The sequence below is a fragment of the Manis javanica genome, chromosome 13, assembly GCF_040802235.1.
Source record: "Manis javanica isolate MJ-LG chromosome 13, MJ_LKY, whole genome shotgun sequence".
Classification (NCBI taxonomy): Eukaryota; Metazoa; Chordata; class Mammalia; order Pholidota; family Manidae; genus Manis; species Manis javanica.
In genome coordinates, this window is record NC_133168.1 from 27,347,278 (window position 1) to 27,372,878 (window position 25,601).

A 25,601-nucleotide genomic window follows, 5' to 3' on the forward strand; every position below is an offset into this window, starting at 1 on the left:
TTTTGTGTGTCTGTCAGGTTTCTATCCTTGCAGACCTTCTAAGTGAAGAATTGGGCTCCTTAATAATATTAGCAAATTGGGAAGGAAAGTGAACATACAAAACAATTTATTATGGGGTCATGTACATTAGCTGTTAACTACAAAACAAATAGGCCTTTCTGAAAGCTATGCAGAGGGTTTTACAGTCTTGGTAACATTGAATTGGAAATGTTTCCCAAAAGCTCCAAAGTCAAATATTGAACATGTTTGTGCTGCAGTGTAGTGAATCTGAACTATAGCTGTGTCCATGCAAATAACCTCTAGCACCACTATACTAAATATGCAAGAGGTTAGATCAATGGTTATCTTCAGCACATGATTTCAGAACTCTAAAGAACTTCCATTCAGCCCCCGATTTCCCATCATCAGACTGGCTTCTGAAATTGTACTATTAAAGATTCATTTCTATGGCGTAAGAGTTCCTTCACTGCCAAAATGTAAAATTCGCCAGGAAATGAATGCATTAAACATCATCAGTCATTTAAATCTTAATAGGAATAAGATCACAGGACCACGTCTACCACCATTTTTATAAATGTTCAATTTTCAGGTCTTCAAAACTCAGGTATCATATGTATTCAATAATTTAATTATTTGAAAAAAAATCTGGGTGAAAAAAATTGCTAGGTTTTTATTTGTGTAGCTGGATCTCAGGTAATACTTATTAAATGTTTGAATCTGGCTTCCATATTCCTTTAGATAATTTCTGAGACAAATACTGAAAATATTAAAAAAGGAATAAAAGTTAACACCAGTGTGGTTAATCACCGATTTTCCCCATACATGCAACATATGTTCATGTGTTTATAGCAATTAAAGTTCACAGCAATTACAGGTAGTGAAGAATTATAGGTAGTGATTTTTTTGGCCTTTTAGGAAAATTTAGATGAAATATGCAACTCATTCTAGATAACCTTATTTTCCAAGTAGTTTAAGAATAATCCCTTAAATTCTGAAAATGTAATGTATTTAAAAATAAAAATCATTGTACAACACAACATTTTTCTGACTTCAGTTTAGCATTAAATTAAGCTTTCATAAAATTATGTTTGATTGAAATTTTATTCCCCATCAAAATTGAGATACATTATAGAAGATGGAATACCTTAGAACACATTACATTTTGAAAACATAAATATAACAAAGAAGAACCAAATGAGGAGGGGGAAAACAATGGCAGAGTAAGAAGAGAAGGTGGAAACCTGCTCACACACACACACACACACACACACACACACACACACACACACCAAGAGGCAACTATAGCAAACATAACTAACCCTGACAATGACCTGGAGACTGTGGAAATAGACCACCTACACATGGTGAAGAAGACCACACAGAGAAGGGTAAACTGGCAGAGCCACAGTCAGGTGAGACCCATCCCTTCCCCCATCCCAGTGGGTTGGAAAGGAACAGAGCAAGGAGGGGATGAATGCTCAAGATCTCTGTGCACCTGACTCTGGAGATCTGCTCTGGGAACATGAGTCCACACATTGGCATCTGGTGATTAGTGGGGGCTGGACACCAGGGAGAGTTGGAGCATTCTGAAAGGCTGAGTCTCCTGTTGCTGTGGAGGACAAGCATACTCCATCAATCTCACTGAGAACCAACACAGAAGTGGCAGTTTGAAAAATATTCCCACAGAAAGAACAGTGCCAGAAGGGTTAGCATTGGATGGAGTTCTGTCTTCAGGAGAAAGGGTAAGTAGACAACACTTTCCCAACTTTCCCTCAGCCCCACAGACCAGGACCTCATGGGAGCCCCAAACACTACATTCCTGTTGCTGGTGCCTCAGCCCAAAGGTGCTTCCCTGCAAAGCCCACTCTGCCCCCTAGCCTGCTTTGCCCAGCAGCAGTCAAATATTGCTTCCTAGCAAGCAGAGGGAGTATTTCTCAGCTTTTTTGACATTTTCTCAGCCCAAATGTGGGTGCCAGCTCTGAGGGCTCCTTCATTCTCATGAGCCAGGTCCTGATGGTCTGCATGCCTTGGTGCAGCTCACCTGACCACCATGATGCCACATACCATTGTGTCACTGCACAACCATATGCCAGCACACTCTACTGCAATATAGTTGCATGCCCTGGTTCACAACTACCCTACCCACCACCTTGCCCCAGCAACGCTACCATCACTGCAGGGCAGGAAGAGGGCAGCCCCATCTGCAATGATCCCAGCAGAAGCACCTCTGCTCATCTCACAAAAGTCCAGCTGAAGTGAACTGCTGTTTTCAAGGGACTGAGCTAGACGGCTGCTGGAAGACAGACAGAAAGGTAGCCCTACCCATGTCCACCAACAGCAACAGGGGCTCCACTGCAAAGAAGAATCATGTGCTGGAGAGTAAAGGAACTCAAGCTTCTGGCAACATAGGATGCCTTTTTCATAATGCCATTACTTTCAAGATCAGGAAGCATAATGGAGATACATCTATTACAAAGGAAAAAAGGTAGAAAGCCTGACAGAGGAGGCAGAGGAATATGTTCCAAATAGTACTACAGGATAAGACACCAGAAAAAAGGGCTAACTGAAACAGAGATCACCAGTCCTCTTGATAAATATTTCAAAGTAAAAATCTTAAATATGCTCACTATTCTGCAGAAAAGTATTGATGATCTCAGAAAGGACTTCAACAAAGAGATAGACTTGAAAAAGAGCCACTCAGAGCTCAAGAACAGAGTAAGTGAAATGAAATATAAAATGGAGAGAATGAATAATAGGTGGTTGCAAGTAGAGGAGACAATGAGAGGAAATTCTAAAACAGGGAAACAACAAAGCTGAGGAATAGAGAGAAAAAAGAATCTTTAGACAAGAAAGAATGCTAAGAGAGCTCTGTAACAACTCCAAGTGAAACAATATTTGCATAACAGGGTTACCAGAAGGAGAATTGAGAGACAAAGGGGCAGAACATTTCTTTGAAGAAATAATTTATGAAAACGTCTCCAACCTGGGGAAGGAAACAGAACTCCCAAGTCCTGGATGCACAGATAGCTCCTAACAAAAGGAAACCCAGGAAGACAATACCAAGACATATAATAATTAAAATGACAAAGACTAAGAATAAGGAGAGAGTTTTGAAAGTAGCCAGAGAGAGAAGAAAAGACTACTTATAAGGTAAACCCTATCAGGCTTCTCAGCAGAAACTTTACAGGCCAGAAAGAAGTGGTATAAAATATTTGATATATTGAAACAGAAGGACATTTTCACCAAGAATCCTCTACCTCACAAAATTATCATTCAGAATTGAAGGAGACATTAAAAGTTTCCAAGATAAATGAAAGTTAAAAGATTTCACCACCACAAACAGGCCTTGCAGGATATGTTAAAGGGACTTCTGTAGATGGAAATGCTTTTCAGCCTAAATAGTTTTCATCAGTGAAAATAAATCCACAGTAAAGATAGTAGACCAATTACTCACCAAGCAAGTATTATGTTAAAAAAAAGTAGTAAAATCAACTGTATGCAAAAAAGTCAAGGCATATACAAAAATGCAGATTATGACATCTAATATATAAAAAGTGGAGGAGGAAAAAATAAAAAAGAAGTAATCTTAGAATGTGTTCTAAATAGAGCAACCAAATATAGACTAGTATGTATTTATGTAACTATCTATGAAACTTATGGAAACAAGAAACCTAAAGCCTATATAGATACAATAAAAAAATTTTTACAGAAATCAAGGGAAAGCAGAGGATTAAAGATGGCGGCATGAGAGGTGAGACAGAGGCTTCTTCCTAAAACCTCATATAATACAAAAATATAATTAATATGACTAATCCTGAAAGAGCAACAAGAATGAGGGCTGTGCCAAACTGCATACAGCTGGAGAAAAGAATAAACCTCATGGAACAGGGTAACGTACCAAAGCCATGGCCTGGCAGGACCCAAGCCCTTCCCCAACACTAGCTCACCAGCAGGAGGAAGAGAAACAGAGTGGGGAGGGAGTGGAGGCCTGGGACCACTGAATACCTGACTCTGGAGCTCTGCTCTGGGAGCACAAACCTACATTTCATGGTGCTTGCATGATACTCCCATGATTAGGGGGTTGGAAAGCTAAGACAGGCAGAATATCTAGAGAGACTGAGATTCCAGCCACTTGTGGAAAACAGGGATCCTTATTCAGCTGCTCTTGGACAAAAGAAAGGCAAGAAGTCTGAGAGACTTCCAAACAGCAAAAGAGCTCCTAAAGTGGCAAGGATTGCACAGAGTTTACTGCTCAGGAGAAAGGAGAGGTAGACAAAATTGTCTGGGTGCACTCTGCCCAGCAGACTGGGAACTTTCTCAATCTTCAGGTGCTCAAGCTCCCTGGTTGGCTACACAGCTTGAAGGACCCCCTCCATCATACACAGCCTACTGCGCCTTTCTCCCAGCAAGCCCCACCAGACTCGCAAACCAACAAACCCTACCCTGCTGTTAGGCCAGCCAGAAAGAAGCCCCACCTACAGCAACTACAAACACAGAGCATAGAGGCTTATACCTGTGTGCTCGGCCCACTTGTTCTGGCAGTGGAGGCAGGAAGAGCAGCCAGGAAGCACAAAAGAGCTCTTTCCTCCCCCCAGGCACCAAGCTACCCTGAGACCCCTGACATGCTTCAGGAACTGAATAGTTTCAGAGAGCAGAGCTTCTGGGCACTAGATAGTGCCATATAAAAATATGAAATGCCGAAGAAATCTAGTTCAAAGAAAAATTATGAATAACACACATGAGAAAGATTCAAAAGAAATCAACCTCATGAATCTTCCTGAAAGGGATTTCAAAATAAAAATCATTTACATGCTCATGGAGGCACAGAAAAATATTCAAGAACTCAGAAATGAATTCTGGTCAGATACCCAACCATTGAAGAGCACAATGCAGAATATTAAAACCAGATTAGATATGGCAGAGGAGACTATAAATGAAATAGAAATTAGAGAAGAGGAATACAAAGAAGCTGAGGCACAGAGAGAATAAAAGGGTCTCTAAGAATGAAAGAATATTGAGAGAACTGTGTGACCAATCCAAATGGAACAATATTCACATTATAGGTGTACCAGTAGAAGAAGAGAGAGAAAAGGGATACAAAGTGTCTCATGAGAAATAAACTGACCAATCAGAGTGCACCTGCTGTCACTTGTTGCTGACACTTCAGGATTGCTTCACAAGAGGTGTTTGTTCATTTTTCTGGCTCCTTCTGGGCCTGGCATTATTCTAGAACCCTGAAGGTCCTGGGAATCTAGACACAGGGAACCTGGGGTTTTCTGTTAAACTTCTACATGTTTTCTCAGGATGAATTGACCAAAAGTTTTAATGCAAGATACCACTTTTACTCTGTGGGCACTTAGCAAATGCTTGTTGACTAATTGGCAACAATTCCTGGTCTACTTGCCAGAAAATTGGGTGGGTGAGGGGGTAAAATAAATTAGTCAAGCCACTATGCAACCTCAATCACCCGAGGGAAGAGTTATTAGTGGCTACACACAGTAACTGAAATAGACATCTGGTCAGGAAAACCTGGAGAAAGAGGGACTACTGGGCCACTTTCAGTAAACAGTTACATGAACTATTTCAGTAATATGTGAAGGGAGTGTCTGAGGTAAGATTTTTTGGAAAACATTAGGAAAAGCCCCCATTACCAATGGAGAGGTCATGAAATTTGAATCACTACTTTAAAATATGATGTCAGAGACCTTTCTCTTTTCCAACTCAGAGCTCCGTCTGCTCTCACAAATGGGAGGCTGCTTCATGAAGTGGCCAATCTTGTTTTAAGGAATCCGAAGCAATATTCAAGGAATGGTAGTCAATGCTTATTTGTTTGTTTGGTGGTATTAGTGAAGTTATACTCTAATACAAGTTAAAATACAGCTAACTATAAGTTTAGTTTGAATTTTACTTAGAGTGTAGACTTCCCACTATTTTGGAGGAATAGGTGAACTGCTCCTCTGTAACACATATATTTATGGTCTCTGAATAGAAAGCCTTTTTCTAAGATGAGGATCTTGCTCAGATGCCTTTAGCCAACATTCAGGTTTCTAGCCAAAAATCTCAGGAAAGTTGACAGCCTGGTTCATTCCCGCAGGGTTATTAGTCACTCTATAAAACTTCAGAAGTATTTATATCAGCTATATGAAAATACCTCTTCTATCTGAGAGGGAAAGACAGCCCTTTTCACTTAAAAAAAATACCCCACAAAAGTGAAACTGGGACAATGTAAACCTCCATGTATGAAAGCTCACCTTAAAATGATCTGTAACTGCTGGGTCTTCTGATTTCCACATGTATGTTTAGCTTGTGAATCACATGCATTTTATTTCAGTTCATTTTAGCTTTTACAACAACCCGAAGAGCTGTTCTGGGGTCACCAGCTGCCTTGTGCTCCCTACAGCTGATCAATAGCACTGAACAAATGAGGAGGGACAAGAAGAATGGAAGGGATGTCACTTGGAGGAGGGGAGAGAATAATGACTAAAATCTCCACTTTTCTACAGTTCGAGGAAATGTTTTATGCCAATGCATGTTTTACGTCAATCAAACATATAAAAGTTATTGTGGCTGCATAAGGCTATAAAGATATACTTTTAAACTTTTAAAAATAAGGTACCATAACTACATCTTATAGAACTTTGCATCCCATGAGTCTCTTTGCTGTTTTTAAGATACCCATGTTTCATGAGGTAAAAGAAGGGCGAGGGAATGGGTAGAGAAACTCTTTCAGTTCTGTGTGCAGAAAAATGCAAAAGCTGTCCAGATTTGCATGTAGGGTCTCTCTCTCCCTTTCTGATTTATTCACTTTAATAACTGTGAGATCTCTGTCAACTTTGGGTTTGGGAACTGAAGTCATTACAGTTCAAGAATATTTTTTTCCTAAAGTAATCTCTGATGGTGCCAGTCATCTGAGGCAAGTGAAAAGCTCTGGTATTTTTCTTTTCTTTCTTTTAACCCTTAACTAATATCCTAGAAATTTCTGCTTTGAAATTGAACTTTGTACATTCAGTGAAATGATATCCATTCAACATCCGTAATAAACTTACACATCAGAATGTTTTGTAGCTGAAGTGACTAGTATTGTTGAACAGCTCTGAGGGCCTCTTTTCAGAGAATGAAGTTCCCAGCAGCAGAGCTTAGCAGGGATGCTGCCAAGGGAATGGGAAGAGGAGCTCCTTTAGCCTCCAAACTTGGGAGCTGCCAGTTTTGGCAGTGATGGGGCAGTGTTTTCTTCTGAGGCAGGGAGATTCTATGCTTGCCTCTCTCTGTCTTGTGCTTCTTGACTCTCTGTACATCTTAATTATCTCCAACTTTTCTGGGAAAGAACAATGGCCAGAGTCAAGAATTTATGGAGAAAGTACTGGCTCTGCTGCTCACTGGTGATGAATACAGAACACTTTCCTCTATTATTTTCATTTTTATCTTCCATAAAACAACTGAATTATGTTAGATGATTGCAAAATGGCATTGAACAAATCTTTAGGTTTCAGATGAAAAAACAGTGTGGGGAGGGCCCGGGGTGTGGGCCCTGTCAACAGGCCATTATATTGCTGGAGATGAGGTGCTTCATGGGATTCCGAGTGTATGAACCTGAGTGGGGCAGAGTTCTCAGATTTGTGAATAGGCCTAATCAACATTCACCTCCCCAATTAGAGAGTGCTTGCAGATAAGATGACAGTGATTTAATACTGGCATAGAAAGGTCTTGGAAGTTGTGACTCATCTCAGCCAGGAGAGATTTCCACAACTCGGTTGGATCTCACTTGTGCAGTTCTACAGACAGGAAGAAAATGAAAAAATAAAAGAATGAAAGTCTATTTAAACTTAAGAATCAAATAAACAGTGAAATATTTAAGAAAAATTAACTTCATCATATGTGTAAGTTGAAATCATTAGATATATGAGATGATGGGGAGATGCCTGGAACCCCCTCTGTGGATGGTGGGGAGGCCTCAGGGCTGCAACTCTGGGGAGTGATGTCTCACCCTTCCCTTGGGCAGTGGTTGCAAAGTGCCCACCACACCTCAGGGAATTGGACATGTCTGGATTGGCTGACAGCTGCCACCTGGGCAGTTTGCCCTAATCAGGGTAACTTACCGTACTTATCCACTAGCTGGAAAATGTATGCAGAGCTCCAGAAGTTGTTACAGGAGTTGGTCATGAAAACTATCATCTATAATATGGACCCATGGGACCCCAATGAGGAGTTGTTCACCATAGGAATGAGAAATCTGGTGCTGCATACAGCTTCCCCATCTCTCTTTGGGTCTCTTGTGACTATTCTTGTCCCCACATAGGGCAACTCATAAGTGAGGCTACTTATACTTTAGCAGATCTGGGGGAGGTTGAAACAATAAGAGCACAGAAGGAAGTATGGGCTACGACTGAAAGGACAGTTACAAAGGGCCCCATGAAGATCTCGAGGACCTAGATGTGGGTTGACTTGATAAAGGCAGGGGTAGTGAATGAAAAACATAATGGGCAGCTTAGTAGGATCTTGTTAGAACTGTGGTACCAATTAAAGCCAGAGCAACAGCCCCAGCCCTGAGGTCCAGGACACGGAAGCCAGAGGCAAAGCCCCATATCTGGCCTGTGTCCCTGCAAGACTTCCTGGGAGACAGTATTCAGGCTCTGCCTGGGCCTCACCTCCAAAGGAGGATGAATGGGCATTACAGTTTGACTGAGATGGGATCAAGTCCCCTACCTTAGGGGACATGATGGGGACCAGAGGCCACATGTAGAATTAGCAATTCATTGGTCCCCTGTGAATGTACAATGTGTCCTGGTGCTGGTGGACACAGGAGCTGAGTGTTCTCTGATTTACAGCAGCCCTGAGTGGTTTCCTGGGACCCCTGCTGTGCTAGATGGCTATGGGGGTATGGCAATTGGAGTGAAGAAAGCCCAAATCCCATTGGGGATAGGGCATTAACCCCTCAAAGGATTACACTGTGTACACTTCTCCCATTCTTAGATATATTTTAGGGGTGGATAACCTGCAGGGCCTGTGGTTACAGGCCATTGCAGGTAAGTTCAGACTGAGGGTATGTGAGGAAAAGGCAGTTCTGAAGGGACATGTTAAGCAACTGCCTGTAGCTCTGCCTGTACCTCAGAGAGTGACAAATACTAAGCAGTATAAATTGTCTGGGGGACCCAGGGAAATTAGAGAAACTCTACAGGAGTTAGAGAAGGTGGGTATCATAAAGCCCACTCATAGTCCTTATAATTCAGTGAAAAAGCCAGATGGCTCCTGGCATGTGACTGTGGATTACAGGGAATTGAATAAAGTCACTCCCTCTTTGCATGTTGCTGTCCTCTCTATAGCACACCTTCTGGACAGACTCAGTAATGAGCTAGGAACGTATCATGTTGTGGACCTTGTTAATGCTTTCTTCTCTATTAGCCTGTCACAGGAAAGTCAGGAACAGTTTGCCTTCATGTGGGAAGGCTGGCGGTGGACACTCACTGTCCTTCCACAGGGATACCTCCACAGTCCCACCATTTGTCATGGACTTGTAGCCCAGGACTGGGCCACATGGAAGAAACCACAAATGGTGTGGTTGTATCACTACATTGATGATATTATGTGCACGTCTGACTGCTGCAACATCTACAGGAGAAAGGATGGGCTGTGAACAGCACCAAGGTTCTAGGACCTTGTTTGTTTGAAGAGTTCTTGGGGGTCATCTGGTCTGATAAAATTAAAGTTACCCCAGAAGCAGACATACACAAGGTCCAGGATTTCCATACCCCTACCACTGTGGCAGTTTTGCAAGAGTTTTTGGATGTTTTGGGGTACTGGAGAATATTTATCCTGCACTTGGCACAAATTCTGAAGCCCTTATACCAATTGGTACAAGGGCATCAGGTAGGACTGGGATGAAACATGTGCAGCTGCTTTTACTGCTGCTAAGCCAGCAGTCAAGGCCATATAGGCCTTGAATGTAATGGACTCATCAAGGTCCTATGAGCTAGATGTTCATGTAATGGAGGATGCTTACAGATGGGGCCTTTGGCAGTGGCTAGAACGGATGACCCAAACTATTGGATTCTGGTCACAACTATGGAAAGGAGCAGAGACCTAACATACCTTGATAGAGAAGCAACTGACTGTTGTGTACCATGCTTTGCTGGATACGGAGCCCATCACCGGAACAGCTCTGAACAAGGTAATAGCTACCTATTCCATCATGGGGTGGATGTGAGAATGGATCCAAAGGTCACAGAGTGGCATGGCACAGATGCCTCCACTGGCCAAATGGGGCTCATATTTACAGCAGCACAGTACCCTCTCTACTAGTCCCTTAAGTGAAGAACTCCAACACTGACTGGGGCCAGTGATGCATACCAGTGGGAAGAAGGAAGAACTTGCTTTTGAACCATTGGTAGCAGAGAATCCTTATTAAGAGGGAAAAGCCCCTATACCTGAAGATGCTTGGAATACAGATGGCTCCAGTCGTGGGCAGCCCCAAAGTGGAGGGCTGTGGCTTTCCATCCTAAGACTGAGACAATATGGATGGAGGATGGAGAGGTGAAGAAAAGTCAATGGGCAGAGTTGCAGGCAGTGTTGTGGCTTGTGATCACCCAGGAGCCCTCCCCCATAGTTGTCTGCACTGTCAGCTGGGCTCTCTCTTGGGGCTTGACCCTGTGGCTACCAACATGGCACCATGCCAACTGGATGGTTGGTCACCAGCCCCGTTGGAGTCAAGAGATGTGGCAAGACCTATGGGCCTCTGGTCAGACTAAGACAGTTACCATATATCATGTGATTGGCCATTTGCCTTTGGCATCCCCATAAAATGATGAAGCAGACACATTGGCCCAGGTGGGTTGGCTAGAAGGAAAGCCTGCCTCTGATGTAGCCCAGTGGTTGCATCAGCATTTGTTGCACTCTGGGAAAAAGACAATGTGGGCTATAGCCTGTCATTGGGGCTTGCCACTGACCTTTGAAGAAGTCAGCAGAGTCTGGAAGGAGTGCCTTGTGTGCTCTAAGAGGGACTTACACAGAGTCCTGCAGCAACATGGGACAATAGTAAAGGGGCCAATACCCCTTGTCAGGTGGGAGATAGACTATATTGGACCTCTGCCCGTATCAGAAGCATATTGGTATGCCATGACTTGTGTGGACACAGCTACTGGAATGTTAGTTGCTTTTCCTGCATGTTTTTGCAGATCAGTAAGTGACCAAAAGGGGACTAGAGCATCTCTTTGCAGCCTATGGCTGGCTGTAGGTGATAGAGAATGATCAAAGCACCCACTTTTCTGAACATGCATTACAAGAATGGGTACAACAATTAGGGATAAAGTGGAAGTTTCATATACCATATAACCCTACAGGGGCATGCATGATAGAGAGGTACAATGGTTTGCTGAAATCTGGCCTGAATTCAGACAACAATAGTCTATAGGGCTGGTCAGTTTGCTCATGGACAGCACTATGGCATTTCAATGAGAAGTCATAAAAAGGAGCCTTGAACCCTGTGGATATGCTAACACACATTGCTGCCTCTCCTATATGGCTATATGTGCAACCCGAAGAAGAGTTATTGAAGACAGGATATGGCCAGCAGAGCAACATCCTGCTACCACCCCATCTTTGTTAAGCCCTGGAGACTCTTTGGAGTGGCCCTGTACATTTGAGCACATGTACCAGTGATGGGTGGCCCTTCTGTCACCTTGAGAAAAGGCCTGGAAGCTGGCCTCCTGTGTGTTCCTGGAGTAACAGCAGAATGGTTCACAAAGATCATAGTAGTGATGACCCAAAATGGCTGGGAAGTAGGAGTATCTTATGGGAAATTTTGCTTTATCTTTATGGCCTGTGCATGTGCCTCCTGTAGCCCTATATACTGACCCATCTGTAACTCCCACAGGGAGGGCAGTGAAGGTCTGGTATACTAGACCAGGACGAGATCCCATTCCTGCCACTGTCCTTTCACAGGACCACTCTCTTGCATGAATCCTACCTGATGGACAAGATTAGTTAGTGCCGGTGTGATTAAAACATGTATCTTATATCACTCTTAAGATCATTTTCTTCTACAGTCCTTGTGGCCTGGTCCTGCCCCCTGGCTGCAGCTAACGTGGTATGAGCACTGAACTCCCTACCCATTCAGCTACTGACTCCCTACCCATTCAGCCTGTGGAATGGGCGAGCTATGGACTTAATCTGCATAGGGCTTTGAACCTAGCTGGATCCTCTGGCTTGAGGATTATCATGATTTTATTGTTGTTGTTATTGTGTTATTTGTCCAGTTACAGTGCTTCAGTTTTCTCACACAGGGGCCATTGTGGAAGATGGGAAGTGAGTGGATTGTGAAGCGAGATTTCCAGAGGGGTGGGTTGTGGGTAAAATTGCAGTATTTCCAGAATCTCTCACCTAGTCTTAATGCATCTCCATATCAATAGGTATTTCCAAGGGGTGGAAAGTAGTCCACCTCCATATCAATAGGTGATTACAGGTGTATGGGGAGCAAGCATCCACTGGGACCAGAGCAGTGTGGTGGGGTCCTTTTGCAGCAGGGTCATGAGAGACACAGAAGAGCAGAAGAAGACAATACTTTGTAGGCAATAAATGGGTTTTTTCCACTTTATTTCTCCCTTTGACTGATTTCAGCTTTAAAGGTTATTTGTCCTGGGCTGTGAGCATATTCCCATCCCCCTCCCAAAGTTACATATAGTTGTATCTTGTTTCATTCACTCACGGAATAAGCACTTTCTGCATGATGGCTGGGTATCAAATCTACTGAAAGACAATGTGAGAAAACAAGAAAAGCATTCCCCATTCCTGCGAGGCTTCATTTCGGAAAACCTCAGAACTAAGTGCTCAGAACTACAAAGCCCCAGTTGCAGTCCCAAGTCACCTGTTATTCTAGAATGGTGGTTGGCACAATAGAGTAAAAACAATAGATTCTTAAACCAAATTTGGGATAATTTCGCTGCATTAACATTAGGAACTTGGTCTGCAACATTTTAATTTGCCAATTATGTCTAGGAACATTCAAAATAAGCAGCAGAACAAAACTTAAAAATTCCCAACAGGGAAGAAAAGTTTCTACTTTTGTCATAAGAATTTCCACAATGCCGTAATGCATTTGCAGTAAAAAGCCCCTACAACTCTCAAGAATCCAATCACTTGAGTTTTTTCACTCATGTAAGAGCTGTTTATGGTTTATGCTTCAAAATGTATCCCTTTCAATATCATTTTAAAAATGAATGTTATTTTGCATTTCTAGCTATATCCTGATAGACACAAAAGCAGACACAAAAGCACTATAGTATGACAACATTCTTTGAAAGAACTATTATAAAAATTATGCACTAGTTATTATTCACCACAATTTGCATATCAGTAGACTTTTGCCCAATTAATGATTTTACATCAAACTTAATGGTTGATGTCAGATTGAGGAAGCATAGTAAATTGAAGTGCTGATGTATGTCTTATGCTCCAAACACATAACAATTGTAGATGAACTTTGAAAAAGAAAATTTTAAATGCATTGGTAAGCTGAAAAATAAGACCAGCATCACTGTGGACCAGAAATGGAATAACACCCAAGTATAGAGCAGATAATGTCTGCCGTACGTCTATCGGGTTCCAAGCCCAGAAATAAGAAGTAACAACCAGGAGTTCAACCAGTGTTGACTAGCAGGGACCAAAACTGCTCTAAGAGGGCACAGAAGCAGATCCACTTTGCCTCTTTGAACTCTGTATCTTGGCAATCTTCGATGATGCACTAATTTCTCATATTTCTCCAGGAATGTGATGTTGATGTGATTCATTACTTTTAATTATTTTTATAGAGAGAAGCAGTTTTAGGGGTTCTACTTGGCCCTTCCTCCCACAACAGTGATTTTTTTTCAGTTCTAGGAGCTAATATGACCTTTCTGCTGGTAGCTGGTTAAGTCTGCTCCAGTTATGCATTCAGGCACTGAAGAACTTGGGGTGGGTTCAGAACCCTTTGGACAGACCCAGGTTAAAAGTCCATTTGTTACTTCATTTCTACGACTGCTGGACCACCCTGTGATTTGGGACCCCTCAGAATTAGCAGCAGTTGAATCAGTACCCAGTATTCACTGAAAATCTGAAAGTGTCCATTATTCCAAGGACAGACACCTTAGTAAATGGGTACAGCTCCTCTTGGGAAAGGAGAGGAGGATTCATGATTTCACCTCACGGAATGAACTAAATCCTTCAAGCAGACTCTGCCTCCCTTTTTCCCCAAATTAGGTCATACTCACAGGTTTCTGGCAGACATATTTTTTGGTGGGGAGGACCAGTATTCAACCCACTATATAAGGCTGTTCAGATTTTCTATTTATTCTTATAATTTTACAGATTTAGCTCTTCATTTTTAGCAAGTTATATTTTTCAAGAGAAAAACCTGTTTTTTTCCAAGAGTTTGAAATATATTGTTATAAAAGCATTTGTTATTATCTTGTGATGTTTGCAAAGTATGTACTGATGTTACTTATTCCTGTTATTGGTAGTTTATAGTTCCTTTCCTTTTTTGGTAATTAGTCTTACTAGAGGATAATCAATTTTATTAATTTCTTCAATGAACCAGTTGTTGTCTTCACTGATTCCATCTACTGAACTTTGTTTCCTATTTTATTGATTTCTATTCTCATCTACTTTTTTCTTCTCTTAATATTTCATTTTTCTTTTCTTTTTCCAACTTCATGAGATGCTTCCTCAATCTGACATCAACCATTAAGTTTGATGTAAAATCATTAATTGGGCAAAAGTCTACTGATATGCAAATTGTGGTGAATAATAACTAGTGCATAATTTTTATAATAGTTCTTTCAAAGAATGTTGTCATACTATAGTGCTTTTGTGTCTGCTTTTGTGTCTATCAGGATATAGCTAGAAATGCAAAATAACATTCATTTTTAAAATCATTGATTTTAGTCTCTTAAATTTTCTAATATATGCATTGAAGATTATATGTTTTCCTTAAAAAATTCATTTGACAACCATCTCCCAATTTTACTATGGCATATTAATTACCTTTGATTTAAATTATTTTAAATTTACATTGTGGTATCTTCTTGGATTATGTGTCATTTAGATATACATTATTTAAATTCAAGATATTGGATTAAATTCAAGATTTCCTAGTTATCTATCTATTATTTATTTATGTATACCATGATTCCATTATAGTAAGAGGACATACTCTGAATGATTTCTCTCAGATAAATTTTCTTATTTAAAAATCTCTTTCTTATTTCTTTTTGCTAATGACAAATTCTATTTTGGTTTGTCTGAAAATATTTTTGTTTCACTTTGATTTTCTTAAGGGGTATTTGTTCTGGTTATAGATTTCTAGATTGGAGGTTATTTTCTTTCATTATTTTAAGGGTGTCACTTCATAGCCTTCCTTCTTTTTCTTTTTCCCTCTATTGTTGCTCCTTTAAGTGTAATATGGATTTTCTCTTCTGGTTGCTTTTAAGAATTTTCTCTTTGTCTTTGGTTTTCAGTAGTCTTATAATGATATGTGTAATGCTATTTTATTTGTGCTTATTCAGCTTTATTTATCTTGTTTGGAGTTCAGTGAATTTCTTGAACCTGTGATTGAGATATTACCTAAGTTTTAGAAAATTACAGTCCTTATCTATTCAAATATTACTTCTTCTCTGTTCTTTCCATCCTCTTTTTTGGGAACTCCAATTATATATATATTAGAACTTTTCATTTTATCTCAACATTTCTACTATTCTTTTCTGTGTTTTTCATTTGTTTGTGTGTGTGTGTGTACTTCAATTTGGATATTCTTCATTAAGCTTTCTTCCAGTTCACTAATCCTTTCTTCTGCTACTAATGATTTCTTAACTTAGACATCATATTTTTCAGTTCTAGAAAGTCCATTTGATTCTTTTCAATATCATATTTCCATTCCTTGGTTACTTTTATCTTTCTGTTTTTCCCATGTTTTCTTGAACATATTAATAGCAGTTATTTTGAAGTCCTTCTCAGATAACATCAATATCTGAGTCACCTTTGGTTATTATTGTTTGTTTCTCTTTATTTTTGGTTATGAGATCATTTCATATTCTTCGAAAGCCCTTTGCTTTTCTTTGAATGCCTGCATTATGTATGCAAAATTATAGATATTTCAGGTAATAGAGCGACCCTTTTGTGTGGATAGTCTACCACTACTGGTAGCTAGCTAAACCCCTCTATAACTTAGGGATTGTGTAAATCAAGGCTGATTGCAGATATGATAACTGTCAATCTACATTTGTTGTGCTCTTGACCATTCCAAATTATCAAATCACAACCTGAGGTCTTAAATTCTAATCATTCTCTTATAAGAATGCTGAAAGCTTTGCTTTGCTTTAGAAATTAATTCCACTTTGACAGATATTCTTAGGAGAGCAATTGCTGTTGTGTTAGAGGTTCTCCAACTTTCTTCTGGTTTATTTGTCCATGTGCCATATATTAAGATAGTACTGCTCAGCTTTAAACCTATTCTTATATATTCTGCTTGTAACTCTTAGGACTCTCCATGTTTTTCTTTTGCCAGCTAGCAATCTGTTTACTGCTTTTGATAGAGCCAATAGAGGGTGCTCTGAATCTGTGGATGCAAATACAGTGAATGAATCTAGAGATATAAATCTAGAGAATAATACTAGAGGAAGAGAAGAGATTTGTTTATTCATGTTTGCTTTATGTAAGCTTTCTGCTTGCTTCTCATTCCTATCAATAGCTCCCCAGGCTCACTTCTTGACACCAACTGTGGCAGTTCATTCCAGTTATAGTAGTTAAATTCAGTTTGTAGTTTTTCCAACACTTGAAAGAACTAGCTTAATTGTGTCCCCCCAGCGGCACCAGGATCAGCCAGCTGAGACCCTTTACTGTGAGGCTGAGGTTACAGCCTTGTGGAAACTCTCCTTTGAACCCAGACACATTACTAAATACCAAGCAGCACTCCTTTCTCAGAGGTCTGATTTCAATGTCCTTGGGCCCCTCCTCTAAGCATTTGCATTTTACTAATTTTTACATTTTACTAATACTGTTCATTCCCCCAAGCCTTGAGTGTGATAGCTATTTCACGTTAGTATCTCTTTTATATGTTAGTGTTCTCCTTTTTGCCTTTTTAGACCTCTAATATGTAGTGTAAATATATTTTCTGTCTGTTAAAATAATTGGTATAGTTTCTCTCCTGACTTTACTATGAATGATATGGGACATTTATTTATTTGTGGACAACATGATTGTGTACCTAGAGAATCTGCAGGGAAGAAACTATAATCAATACATAAATTTAACAAGGTGATAGAATATCAGCTCAAAATACAAAGATAATTTTATTTTTATATACTGGCAATGAGAAAATGGGGAAAGTTAAAACCAGGAGCATTTATAGCAACCTCAAAAACCCTGAAATTCTGAGGCATAAATTTAACAAACTATGTGAAAGTTTATGCATTGAAAGTTAAAGAATATTACTGAGAGAAATTAAAAGCCTAAATAAATGGAGACATACCTTGGTGGTTTTAAAATATGTCTACACAATTTTTGATGCTGCATTTTTCAAAGGTGTATTCTAATTTCCGTCCCTTTGAGTGTGGTCTGTACTTGTGAAAATAATGCTGTGGGAACACTCAAGCCTTGGAAAAGAGTAAGAAGGGCTTATGAGGAGTTAGTAATGTTCTGTTTCTCAGTATGCTGCTGGGTATGGATTTTTCAGTTTTTGACTTGCAATGTGCACTTTACTTTCATAAAAAATAAAAATGTGTAATAAAAACCTGTGGCAGATATGCTTATAGGTGAAATTGGGTTTTTTTAAACAAGGATGCTCATTATCACTGCTTCTATTCAACATTGTACTAGAAGTCCCAGACAACACAGTTAGGTAAAGCAATAAATAATAATGACTAGTGTTATAAAGGAAGAATTAAAGCTGTCAATATTTGCAGGCAGCATGATTGCATAAGCAGAAAATGCAAAATAATGTCAGGTAACCATTAGCATATTAATATATGGATTTAAAATTTCCATATATCAGCAACAACTGTATAACAAAAATGTTAAAACAATAGTTTATAATGGTATCAAAACACAAATGCATAGTTATAAATCTAATAAAATATGTGTAAGACCACTGCTGAGAAAACTACCTTGGTATGTGGAGGAATACACTAATATAGGGCAGGGACATGAAATAAAATCATGAATAAGTTTTCCTGCCTATGATGAAAAATGCTGAGATATAAATAGTACAGGAAGAACAGGAAGGACTCCATCTTAAGGCTAAGATTCCCTTTTAAAAACCAGGGAGCTCTACAGGCACACACCTGATCATCTATCTACATTTGCTCTCTTACAGCACTAAACTATGTCTTCTACCTTTATCTTGCATCTGCCTACCACTTCAGCATTTTATTAAAAATAATAATAAAGAGGGAAATGTGGTATCCACATATAAATCAAGTATAAAAATCAAACGAATATTCATATTTGAACATTGTTTATAGTTCATAATGCATGATCAAAACCAAAAGTTTCTGTGATGACTGACCTTGTACTGTTCACCATGTAACTTATTCACTATGTATGAATTTGTTCTCCATGTAAGAACTTGTCCATTATGCTTCAGAATATTGGAGACTGACGAAAATTAGGCTGGGGGGATTAATGATTGTGCATTGAGCATTGACTCCCCTATACAGAATTTTATTGTTGTTAACAACCATTTAATCAATAAATATGAGAGATGCCCTCTCAAAAAAAAAAAAAAGTGCAGACTTCCAGTTGTAAAATAAATAAGTAACCAGGATGTAATGTATAGCATAAGGAATATAGTCAAAATATTGTAACAACTTTGTATGGTGATAGCTGGTAGCTGGAATTATCATGTATATAAATGTTGAATCACTGTGTTGTACACCTGAAACTAATGTAATACTATGTGTCAACTACCCTTCAATTAAAAAAAAAAAAGAAAAAAAATCTGGTTGGAAAAAGGGATCAAAACAATAGTGATTTTCTCAAGTTAGGATCATGGGTGATTTTTTCTTTTTATTATATTCTCAAAATTCTTTAATATTATTGAATTTCTTTTATAATGAAGTTGTACACATTCATTGTGGAAAAGGGGGAAATGTTGAAAAGCTTCAGTAAGAAAACAATAACCTTTATTTCTATTGTCCAGAATAAAAAAGTCACTGCCAAAACAAACAAACAAACAAACAAAAAAACAACAGGGAGCTAGGAGGCAAGATTTTTAACATATTCTCTGGTAATCAGACAAACCCCCCCCCAATATTAAGTCAGGGCAAGCAGTCTTAACTGATAGGCTCCCAGTGCCTGAGGGAAACCACTGTCTTAGAGACGAACCAGGTCAATGCACTATGTTCAGTTTATCTTCAGAATTATCTAGAGGACTGAGTGTGGATGCTGACATGTTTCTCACTGGAGACAGACATCATGAGACCACAGGTCAAGCCTGTGGGCCATTCTTGAAAGCCTTAAAAGACAGAATCCCCAGCCTTTCAGCTGCCTCCTCCCTGAGGTTGCCCTCACTCCCCTGTAAGTGTGTACTTTTACATAAAACCTTCTCACTGCTCAACTTACTGTGTCTTGTCTCTGCACTCTTCCAGTGGTGAGCATCTTTGTTTTCTCTTTGCTATTTCATTCTATTTCCAAGTCTTCCCTCTGTCTGCTACTCCTGATAAGTAGGGAGGGGATGCTGAGACCTCTGATTTGGGCCTGCAAGTTCCCACTGCCTCCGTGACCTGGACAGAACGTCAGTTGTGTGATCTGCTCTTTAGTAAGCAGCCTGCCTGAAAATTTCCTTTCTTTGGGAAGTTCTCAGCACATAATCACACCCCATCCCATGTTCCACAGCTCCCCCAAATACGGAGCTGGTAGGGACTAGTCCCCATGCTGTGAGATGTCAGGTGACCCTGGCTCTAGAAGTTGGCGAGAGAATCTGCTCTAGAGGAGTTCAGCGAACCTCCCCTCCTCTCTCTGTGCTTCCTGCAGCTGCCATTCTCTGTTGCTCTCGATCTGGTGAATTCCCTCCTTACCTACACTCGTCTGACCCACTCAAGAATTCTTTCTTGTTCAGAGTCATGAACCCTCCCCCGTTCGGGTTGAAGTTTCACCTGGCGCACAGAGAGAAACCTCACCAGATGCAGCTGCCCGGCAACAACATCATGTTTATGGATTAGAATACTCAGTGTTCTAAAGATTTTCCTAAATTTTCCTGAAGTTGGTCTTCAGAGTCAAAGCAGTCTTAAGCAAAATTTCAGTAGTAAGTGTTAATCACATTTCTTGATTTGAAAGTTAGCTATATGATTACAGTATCCACTGGTGTTAGAAACAGTGGTCTGTGCAGATTCGAGTGGTTATTGAAGAAGTGAGCTTTCCTATTGCACAAGATATCATGGCTTCTGAGTTAGGTTGATATAATGACACCAGCTGGATGACTGGTCAGCTAACTTAACGATTCAGTAAAATGTATGATCAATGGCTACTAATTGTAAACAAATAGTGCAAGAAACCATGCTAATTACTAAATTAAGCAAATTAAATTCTAGCATAGCCAGCATTAATTAATTTCAAAAAATCTGAAATACAGGTGCTTCCACTAGCTTGTCTTTTTTATTACCAGTGAATTATTTTTAGAATGTACAAGATAGTAATTGTGAGTTTATAGCAGAGGGAGGGAGGATGAAAACCTTTGGATTTTCACTGCATTTTATTCAAGGAGACTTTTTGAAAAAGACATCCTTGATGAAGATAAAAGTGGTTCTGGGTCACTTTGAAAATTATGATAATTATTAAAACACTAATATAATTTTCTGTAGTTTATTTTGATTTGTATTAACTATGATACCACCAAACAGGAATGCATTTGAATTCTTCCCATCACTCTGAGGTTCACCTTTCCCTTTCAAAGCAATTCAAAAAGCAATGAGCTCCTTCTCCCCCCCATCTGTGGAATATTGTTTTATTATTCTGTAGCTTGTATTCATCTCCATAGCTTTGCTTTCACTCTACAAATAGTCTCATTTCTCTTCTATTAAAAATAAATGTTATCTGTGAAGTTTTAACCTTTTCTTGCTAAAGCCCTATTTCCCTGTTTTCCTCTTTAATCAAGCTTCTTCAAAGAATAATGCCCAATACAAGTTAATATATCCTTATTTTCTAACTCGTCCTTAACTTTGGAATGTCTTGTCTAACCCTATCATTCCATTTACTAATATATTTCTAGTTCTTTAATATGATAGACTATATTCAGTTCTTTGATTTCTCTAACACTCATGTTTCCATCCTTCCTCATCAAAGTTATTTCTTTTCTGATCATCTGTTACTCCGTACTGTCTTTTCTCCCACCTTTTTGTTTCATCTTAGTCTTCACAAATCCCTCTTTCTTTTCTAATCACTTAAATGTAAGTATTCACCAAGGTTTATCTCTAATATTTTCTTTTCTCAATCTATATTTTACCAATATCATATCTCCCCAAATTGTGCTTCTAACATAGATCTTGTCTAAAAATCTAATTGCCTACTGAAAACTTCTACCTAAATATCATGAGCAGTTAAATTCAACTTCTCCTAAACAACTAATTTCTCACCTCAAATATTTACTCAATTTTACTTAACCCCATTGATAATTCACCATCTCCCATGTCTGAAATTCAAAGATAATCTTTTCTTTCTTCATCCTTGATTATATACAATTAAACATCTTATCTGACCCACCTTTCAGATACCTCGAGTATAGCCTCTCCTGTTCACTTTCATTACTATTTAGTTTTGTGGCTTTCCATCTCTTACATGGGATTTTGTATTCATATCCTAAACTTCCTCCAGTCTTTTAAGTACTAGGTGAATTGTCTCATTAAAGTGCAAATCTGACACTTCCCTACTTTTGGCTTTGGTCCCCACTACCCATGCCCAAGCCCCTTGCACTGGCATTCGGCCCTTGCTGATCCGGCCCATGAATGTCTCTTCAGCTTTCTCTACCAGTAATGGGCTACCTCTCACTGGGCCTGGTATGTTGCTTCCTCCTCTCTGCCTCTGTACTTGCTGTTTTGTCTTCTGTGGTGCTTTTCCCAATTTATCCATCTGGTAGACTCCTGTCTGTATTTTTAAACTGCTTCTAGGAAGTCCTTCCCTGACAGAGCCAATCAGTAGTTCCTTTGTTCTGTTTATCATCTCCATACTTTTATTTCTGTAGCTATCAAAGTGGCTCTTGTTTATTTACATTCTGCCTTAGACACTACACTGTAAATTCCTTGAAAACAGGAGGCATGGGTTACATATTTTCTGGTATCTACCATATTGCCTGGTACATACTAGATACTCTAAAAGTTTTATTGAATCAAATTCATTCTATGAGGTCGCTAGCAAGAGCATGGTATTTCACGAATGAACACCAGATTTAACTGACTGATTAATTCAAGAAAACTTCATTGTCATATGGCATCTGCTAACTGTGCTGGCTTCTGGGGACACAGAATAAATGAGAAATCCTAGTCCTTGCCCACATGGAGCATAGAATCCAGGAGATTCAGTGTCTTCCTCTCCACCGTACTGAGACCATGGCTTCCTGGTTTTCGGGTTGCCCTGCTTTCTCATTCCCCTGTTCTTGTGGTTTGTTTGAATTTTGTGCTAATCTAAATTCCTCACCCACATCTTCCATCACCTGTTCACTGATCCATGACCTGTTCTTTTGACCGAATTACATTTTAAAGGGCCCTGGATTGAGTTTGCTAGTCCTAATGCTGACTGCCGTGAAATGACCTCCGTCCCAAGTGACTATCATTCATGTTTTTACCCCCAAAATACAATGTACCTACAGTGTTAATGCAAATAAGCCCTATGTCATATTAGCAAATATGGTAAATTCAAGACCAGCAGACCAGAAATAACCTGCCTCTTGTTATCTTATGCGGTCATGTGCACCAAATTGGAATATTTCTTTCCTCAAAGGTGGGAACTGAGTCAGAGGTCATCTGTGTGGCCCTTGCTCACCAGTCCTGAGTGACCAATAATTAATCGAGGCTGAATGTAATTACTCCCTTGTTAACAGTAGTTTTTCTGCACTTTCCTCAGTCGGCTCTGGAGACACACGGCTGAGTGTGATGTATGACTCTAGGCACAGGATGAAACCTGAGCCCTGTGAAATGACACAGACGGGGTAAGCTGCTCTGTACCTTGGGAATGAATTTATGGGCTCAACACTCTTATCTAAAGTGTAGCAGAGAGGTTTTCTCAAAGAGCCTGAGTCTAGGCTGCAAAGGAAAAACAGAGCAGGAGAAGCTTCACTTTCTTTGATGTGGAACCTAAAAAATAAAACTAATGAACAAACAAACAAAAACCAAGGAACAGACTCATAAATACGAGGAACAAACGTGGTTGCCAGTGGGAGCGGGAGAGGGTCAGAACAGGGGAAGGGGAATCAAGAGGTACCAATTCCAGTTGTAAAATAAACATGTCACAGGGATGAAAGTACAGCATATGGAATATAGTCAATAATACTGTAATAATTTTGCATGGTGACAGAGGGTAACAGCACTTATTATGGTGAGCATTTCATAATATATATAAATGTTAAATCACTATTTTGTAACCTGAAACTAATATAATATTATGTCAACTACACTTAAGTAAAAAATATTTTTTAAAAACCTTCCTTTGATTTTCTTTTAATCTTATCACCTCATTTTGCATTTTAAAACAACCTACACTGCTCTAAGGGAAAGAGTGATGTGTTTGTTGAAGAAAGGGAAGGGCTAATGGATGGAAGTTATTTGAAGTGAATTGATTTTCTTTTTTTCTTTATTTTTTTTGGTCAGAAGTTATAAAATCAAGCTAATTAAAAATATTTCAATACATAAAATTTTCTTTTAAAAGATCATTCAGCTACTCTGTTATCAAGTCACTACATTTATATATTATAATCCTTTTGTAGCTACTTTTTTTTTTGTTTTGTTTGTATATCATTTTATGAAATGGGCAATTTTTTTTCCCTGAAGACAAAATTGAGAGTGTTTCATCAGCATTCATTCTGGGTGTTGCACGGGCATATAAAGGAAAGGAAAAGGCAAGAAAGTGGGGAAAAGAAGGAGGGAGGGAGGGAGAGAAGCACGGAGAGAAAAATAAAGAAAGGAAAGAAGGAAGGAAGGAGAGAGAGAGAGTTACGAAGGGGGGAGACAGGAAGGCAATCTTTACTGTGCATGCATCACGCATCAGTTAGACAGATGGCATCCACCTACCCCCATCCCCTACCATCCTCTTCTGCACTGGGACCACGGACAGCCAGGCCCATCCTTTGTCTCCTGAGAAACATTGGAGGCAGCCTTCTAGATCTCTCACATCCTATGTGGGCTCATTCTCACCATCTTTGTCCACGTATCTGTCATTCATATCCCACAGAGATCTCAACAAAGGGAAAAATGGATGACTGATAGGAGGACCTGGTCCTCCTTTTTTATAAAGAATTACATGAAACACAAGTTTTCATTAAGCTGCCATGATTTCATTAGGATTCTGACATGGGATTTGGAATTACTCCACACACTGTCACTGCTCAAAGTTATTTCCTACCTAAAAGTGAAACTTTTAAAACATGTTACGGAGCCAGTCCTGCTTATATTAATGCTCTCCAGCCCAGCACCACCAGAGACACACCTGGAGTCAGGTAGGCCAAGTTTGTTGCCTTGTTACCGTGCGGGAGAGTGTGCACCGTGGAGGCGGTGGGCACTGAAGGAGGGTGTTAGCAATTATCAGAGGATTTGGGCTTGTGTTAGGTGATTTTGGGAAGAGTTCATGGAGGCAGGGCTTTGATCTGGACTGGGTAGTATCAGGAAGTGGGCTATTACCGGATTGAATACATTGGTAAGTCCTGTCTAATAGGAGGGAGGCTGGAGAGGACAAGGCTGTAACTGGTGAAGTGGCAGCATCCACTGTGTAGCCCAGATATGGGAACACATTCATGTTTTTGTTTGTGTTCAGACAAGAGTGCTCTATTTCTCTCTTGATCCACTGTGGACGCAGGGTGCCGAGGCCGATGTGGGTGCCTTTGGGAAGTGCCCACGGTCCACAGGAGAAAGCCACGGTTGGTATTTGCCAGGCCAACTCCTGGATGTCCTTTTCTTTTCCTCACATGGAAGCCAGAATTCACTGAAATAAAGGCAAAGTGATAGAATTTTGGTCTATAATTCAGAAGTCAAAATAAAGAGGCATATTTATTTCCATTTTTCAAAGGTATATAAAGAGAAACTAGTTTTTAAAGTTAAATGGATGTGGAATAAACTAAAGAAGCTGGTTATTTTGAGATACATCTAATAAAAAAGACTACAAAAGTGGGGACTTGATAATGGGGGGAATCTAGCAACCACAATGTTGTTCATGTACTTGTATGTTAATGATACCAAAAAAAAAAAGACTAAAAAAAATGTAATCATTACTTGCTCAGGAACATGCTGGGAATATTCTGTAGAGTCAGTTTTTAATACTATTATTACATTTTTAACTTGTGATGACATATTGGTAAGTTGGCATGTTTTTTAGTTAAGTTATTGAAAAAGGTGAGGTTCTACATAAATATTTTTGTGTAAGTCTTGCATTTAGAATAAAAT